Here is a 6,788-nt window from a genome sequence, read left to right on the forward strand (position 1 = left end):
AAAACACCTTTCATTTTATTTAGACAAAAAGGGGGAAATGTTATGGAATATTATTTTAAGATATGTTATATTTGTTTGTGCTGTGGAACATTTGTTTAATGGTGAAAAGAAGTATTGCATTCCTTTATGTTGCATTTGTTTAACTCTGTGAAGCTGTGTTACTGTGCCTGTCTAAAATACTTGTTGGTCAAATAAGAGCTGAATGGCCAATAGCAAGGCAGGAGAAAGGATAGGTGGGGCTGGCAGGCAGAGAGAATATATATGAGAAATCTGGGAGGAGGAGAAGAAAGATCAAGGAACAAGAGAGGAAGGAGGAAGACTTCAGGGTCCAGCCACACAGCCACACAGCCAGACATGGAGTAAGAAGGAAAGAAAAGGTATAAAGGAATAGAGAAAGATAAAAGCCCCGAGGCCAAAGATAGACAGAATAATTTAAGAAAAGTTGGCAAGAAACAAGCCAAGCTAAGGCCTATCATTTATAATTAAAGATAAGCCTCCATGTGTGATTTATTTGGGAGCTGGGTGGCAGGCCCCCTAAAAAACAAAAGCAACCAACTACATACCACAGAACAATGTTCCTAGGAAAATTCCTAATCCCTGACATCTGATTGGTAGAAAAATGTAACTAACTTGGCACAGATGTTTGTGGGTTTTGTGCTTAAATACTTGCTGAAATGAACATTGCAGGGCACAGTCATCTCCTGAGTCTGTTGCTCCCAGCAAGTCAGTTTTTGCTGCCTAATTCAATAAAGATCTTGGTTTGTGTGGAGTCTTGTGTGTGCTTTGGTTGATTTGGAACCTTGGACTCCACAAGGTTACTAAGTCCTGTTGAACTAGATTTTCTCCTTGCCTCATGCAGATTGTTACTCTGCTAGCCCTGGTGTTTGCAGAAATGCCCACAACACCCTGACAACAGATAAAAGCCTTTGGAACTATTCACTTGATAGAGCTCTCTTCTCCACCAATCCAAAGTCTATGAATGCTGTCATACACCTGAAGCCATAGCTGAGATCTGCTGCTGTGCTGTAACAGACACTTCACATTTCCACTAATATCTCTGAAGAATGCCTTGATTGATAACTTTGTGTTCTGTTCTACAAAACTCCGTGAAACCATGGAATTGGGGTACCTAAATTTATGTTTCTGGGGCCACAGACACTCAAATTGGCTCCAGAATAAGCTATTTCTCATTCCCTTTGAGAACTGTTTTTGCATCTACCCAAGGACTAGGGATGGTGACAATCATCAAGACCTCCTTATGTGGTCTTTTTGAAATATTAATGTTAACAACATGGAACTTCTGCCCAAAGTTGTACAATGTGGCAGTACGTGCTTTGATCATTTCATTTCTCTTTATATAATGTGATAGTTAATTCCTTAAATTAGAAATTATTTTTCTTGATACATATGGATGTGTTTAGTTAGGTTTCTATTGCTGTGACAGACACCAAGACCAAAAGGAGCTTGAGGAAGAAAGAGTTTATTTCATCTTATACCCGGTAATCCACCATCTTAATTGACTCACCAAATTTGCCGACAATGACGATTCAGAGGTGAGGCTTACTGCTTCTGCACAGAGCAGTAGAAGCCTGAGTGAGTTTCAAGGCAGCTACCTAGTGTGGCAGCAGTCTGAGACGGGGATCCAGAGAGAGCCCACAAACCACCAGGAGAGAAGAAGCCAAAGAGATCCCAGCTGCATGCAGCTCAGGTCTGAGCTGGAGGCCTGCAAGGCCACAGACAAGTAGCCTTTTAGTGAATTTGTGCCACAAACAGGTCACCATATGTAAAATGAATTCCTAAATAGTCTTATTAATAAAAAATCCAGAGCCAGATATTGGAGTAAAGCTGAAAGATCAGAGAGGCAGAGCAGCCAGTCACTAGTTCTTACCCCTATGAAATCCTCTGCTGAAAGACTGTGAGCTCCTCTCTCTACCCCACCTTATCACTTCCTCTCTCCATCCAGCTCTATCACTTCCTGTCTGTCTGTACAGACCTCCAGACCTCTATGGTTAACTAGTGGCTAGCTCCTCCTTCTGATTTTCAGGCAAGCTTTATTTGTTAAAGCATAAATAAAATATCACCACAGAAGCTTGCAGGCTTCTCTTAAGCACAGCTAAGGGGAGTTCCTGGGACAGTTAGGTCATTTCAGATATGATTGACTTAAGCAAGTGGCAATCATATTAGTACATTCTAATTGGCTAGGGCTAGTCAGAAGCTGGTTAAGGCTACAGCTTTTCCATTTTGGGACAAGTCTGGACAAGTTATCACCTTGAGCTGCTGACTGTGGTTTGGGCCTAGTACTGTACTTATTAGGTAGGCTTCCTCGTCCTTGCTGTTGGGTGTGTTGGAGATTGATTGTCCTTTGTTTGTGGCTCTTCCTCAGAAACTGCTTGCTCAGTCTCAGGAAACTGAAATTGAGGCTGGATCTCTGACAGAAGACTGAGCAGCCTGTTATGGCATCTGCTTGGTCCTCTCATTCCTCCCCTTGGGTAATGCATCATTTCAAGTCCTGGAGATGTTTCTTCTGGGTTTACAGATTTGTATTGCTGCTTTACAACCATCAGTTGGACTGTAGAGATACATTCTTTGATAAATATAACTAAGGCAATAATTATACATGGTCCACAGATCAGAGCCAACTATAAGATGATTAAGGGTCCAGCTAAGGCTGACAAGAGACTAGTTAACCAGGGTGACCAGTTGAATAGAGATTCATACCATCCTTCCTTTTGTTGTTTTTCTTGTTTTCTATCATGTAACCTTTTTTTGATAAGGTTCATGGAGTCTTTTATAACTCCTGAATGGTTAGCATAAAAACAGCATGTTCTTCCAGAGCCAGACATAGACCTCCTTATTGAAGGGACAATAAGTCTAGCCCCTTTCTGTTCTGGAGGACCATCTCAGCTAGAGAGGAGATTTCTCTAGATGGGTGATGGATTTCTCTAGAGTGGCTATGTCTTCATCTATGGCCATGCTCAGAATCCTATAATGCTGGTCTTGGAGGATGAAGGCTAACGTTCCAGTGCCTCTGGCTCTGGTTATGCCCAAGCCTATGAGGATATTAGGACAGCTGTGAAAACTTCGCATTTGTCCCATCCCAGTGGTTCTAGCTGATAGAGAATCTCTCCCTTGGAGAAACAGGCTATCGTAGAAACCAGCTGTACCAAGACACAAAAACTTCAAGTGCCATTTAAAACTTGGGCATGCATACAGGGGGTTAAACCAGTGGCACAGGCCCACCAAACATCATCCAGAGGAATGAAATATCCTGTTCCTGGCAGATTCTGAGTTTTATTGCAGAAGTCAACACAATTAGGTGGGGCTTGGCCCATGCAAAGGCCATTTCCTGTCATAGATTGTAAGATAAGTGTCCCTCTGCCTGAGTGTTACCATCTGCATGACTGCATGTCAGAGAAATAATGGAAATAACAGATATTATGACTCAAATGGACTTAACAAATATTTATAGAACATTTCGCTCAGACACAAAAGAATATACCTTCTCAGCACCTCATGGAATCTTCTCTAAAATTGACCACATATTCAGTCACAAATTACAGAAAGCCTACAAACCCATGGAAACTTAAACAACTCTCAACTGAATTACCAATGGGTCAAGGAAGAAATAAACAAACCAAACACTTCCTAGAATTCAATGAAAATGAATGCACAACATATTCAAACTTATGAATATGTTCATATTCACTATGAAAGCAATGTTAAGAAGAAACTTCATAGCACAAGTACCTACATAAAGAATATGGAGAAATCTCACACTAGCGACTTAACAGCACATCTGAAAGCTCTAGAACAAAAAGAAGCAAACACACCTGGGAGGAGTAGACCGCAGGAAATAAACTGAGGGCTGAAATCAATAAATTAGAAACAAAAAGAACAATACAAAGAACCAATGAAGCAAAGAGTTGGTTCTTTGAGAAAATCAACAAGATAGATAAACCCTTATCCAAACTAACCAAAAGGGAGAGAGAGAATACCCAAATTAACAAAATCAGAAACAAGAAAGGGGACATAACAACAGACACTAAGGAAATCCTAGAATCATTAGCTCATATTTCAAAAACCTACACTCCACAAAATTGGAAAATCTAAAAGAAATGGACAACTTTCTGGATAGATAAAACATATCAAAGTTAATTCAAGCCCAGATAAACAATTTAAACAGACCCATAACTCCTAAGGAAATAGAAACAGTCATTAAAAGTCTCCCAACCACAAAAAGTCCAGGGCCAGATGGTTTTAGCACAGAATTCTACCAGAATTTTAAAGAGGAGATAATACCAATACTCCTCAAATTGTTCCACACAATAGAAACAGAAGGAACATCACCAAACTCTTTTTAAGAGGCTACAGTTACCCTGATATCTAAACCACACAAAGATGCAACAAAGAAAGAGAATTACAGACCCATTTCCCTCATTGAACATTGATGCAAAAATACTCAATAATGGCAAACCAAATCCAAGAACACATAAAAAAAATCATCCAGCATGACCAAGTAGGCTTCACCCCAGAGATGCAGGGATGGTTTAACACATGAAAATCTGTCAATGTAATCCACCATATAAACAAACTGAAAGAAAAAAACAACAACACATGATCATCTCATTAGATGCTGAAAAAGCCTTTGGCAAAGTCCAACGCCCCTTTATGATAAAGGTCTTGGAGAGATCAGGGATACAAGAAACATACCTAAAAATAATAAAAGCAATATACAGCAAGCTGACAACCAAAATAAAATTAAATGAATAGAAACTCAAAGCGATTTGACTAAAATCAGGAACAAGCTGTGCCCTCTCTCCACATCTATTCAATATAGTACTTGAAGTTATAGCTAGAGCAATAAGACATCAAAAGGAGATCAAGGAGATACAAATTGGAAAGGAAGAAGTCAAACTTAGGCTATTTGCAGATGATATGATAGTATACATAAGTGACCCCAGAAATTCTACCAGGGAGTTCCTACAGCTGATAATCACCTTCAGTGATCTGGCTGGATACAAGATTAACTGAAAAAAAAAAAACCAGTAGCCCTCCTATGTACAATATATGATATATATTATATACTATATATGAAAAATGGACTGAGAAAGAAATCAGGGAAACAACACCCTTTATGATAGCCGCAAATAATATAGAATGTCTTAGGGTAACTCTAGCCAAACAGATGAAAGACCTGTATGACAAGAACTTTAAGTCTTTGAAGGAAGAAATTGGTGAAGGTATCAGAAGATGGAGAGATCTTCCATGTTCATGGATCAGTAGGATTAACATAATAAAAATGGCAATCTTACCAAAAGCAATCTACAGATTCAATGCAATCCCTATCAAAATCTCTACACAGTTCTTCACAGACCTTGAAAGAACCATACCCAACTTCATATGGAAAAAAAAAAAAAAAAACAAAACAGGATAACTAAAACAATCTTGTACAATAATGGAATTTCTGAAGGCATCACCATCCCTGATTTCAAGCTCTACTACAGAGCTATAATAATAAAACCAGCTTGGTATTGGCATAAAAACAGACACATGGATCAATGGAATGAAACTGAAGAACCTGATGTAAATCCACACACCTATGAATACCTGTTTTTTTGATAAAGAAGCCAAAATTGTACAATGGGAAAAAAGAGAGCATCTTCAACCCATGGTGCTGACATAACTGGATGTCAACATGTAGTAGATCCATGTCTATCGCTCTGCACAAAACTCAAGTACAAGTGAATCAAAGACCTCAACATAAATCCAGTTACACTGAATCTGACAGAAGGGAAAGTGGGAAGTAGCCTAGAATGCATTGGCACAGGAGACCACTTCCAGAATATAACACCAGTAGCACAGACACTGAGATTGACAATTAATAAATGGGACCTCCTGAAACTGAAAAGCTTCTGTAAGGCAAAGGACAATGTCCATAAGGCAAACAGCATCTCATAGAATGGGAAAAGATCTTCACCAACCCCAAGTCTGACAGAGGGCTGATCTCCAAAATATATAAAGAACTCAAGAAACTAGACATCAAAATACCAAATAATCGAATTTAAAAGTGGGGTACAGATCTAAACATAGAATTCTCAAAAGAAAAATTTCAAGTGGCCGAAAGACATTTAAGGAATTGCTCAATATCCTTAGTCATCAGGGAAATGCAAATCAATATGACTCTGAAATACCATCTTACACCTGTCAGAATGGCTAAGATTAAAAAAAACTGATGACAGCTTATGTTGGAGAGGATATGGAGTAAGGGAAACACTCCTCTACTGCTGGTGGGTGTTGTCTATTGGGTGTAGGTTCAGGTTCATATGGTCCATGTAATCAAAACACAGAGGCATCTCAAGGATGATTCCAGCCTCTCCCAGCTGCAGGGGGGATCCATCTCTATGGGCTGGTCCACTGTCACTTAACAAAGGGCCCTTTTATTGTTCTCATTATTCTCCTGTCCTTTAAAACTAGATGCATGAAGCATATAAAACTTATTGTGATAATCTTGGGTAGTATTGACTAAGGATAGCCATACTTGAAAGGTTATATTTAGACATTGAATTCCATTTCCCATACAAACCACAATGCCTTTACCCTCCTCCATTAGTTGAACAGGTCCTCAGTTGTCAAAAGGACCAGGTAGCCAAGAAGATTCATTAACCACTACAGGAATATTTAATCTTCCCAATTTACTGCTAAGTTAATTGGAGTATTAGGGATAAAAGTCCAAAAATTATGGTCAGACCCTTTTACTTGCACAGTTTCCACCAATAGCATAGCAAGGA

This window comes from Peromyscus leucopus, chromosome 1 (genome assembly GCF_004664715.2).
Source record: "Peromyscus leucopus breed LL Stock chromosome 1, UCI_PerLeu_2.1, whole genome shotgun sequence".
NCBI lineage: Eukaryota > Metazoa > Chordata > Mammalia > Rodentia > Cricetidae > Peromyscus > Peromyscus leucopus.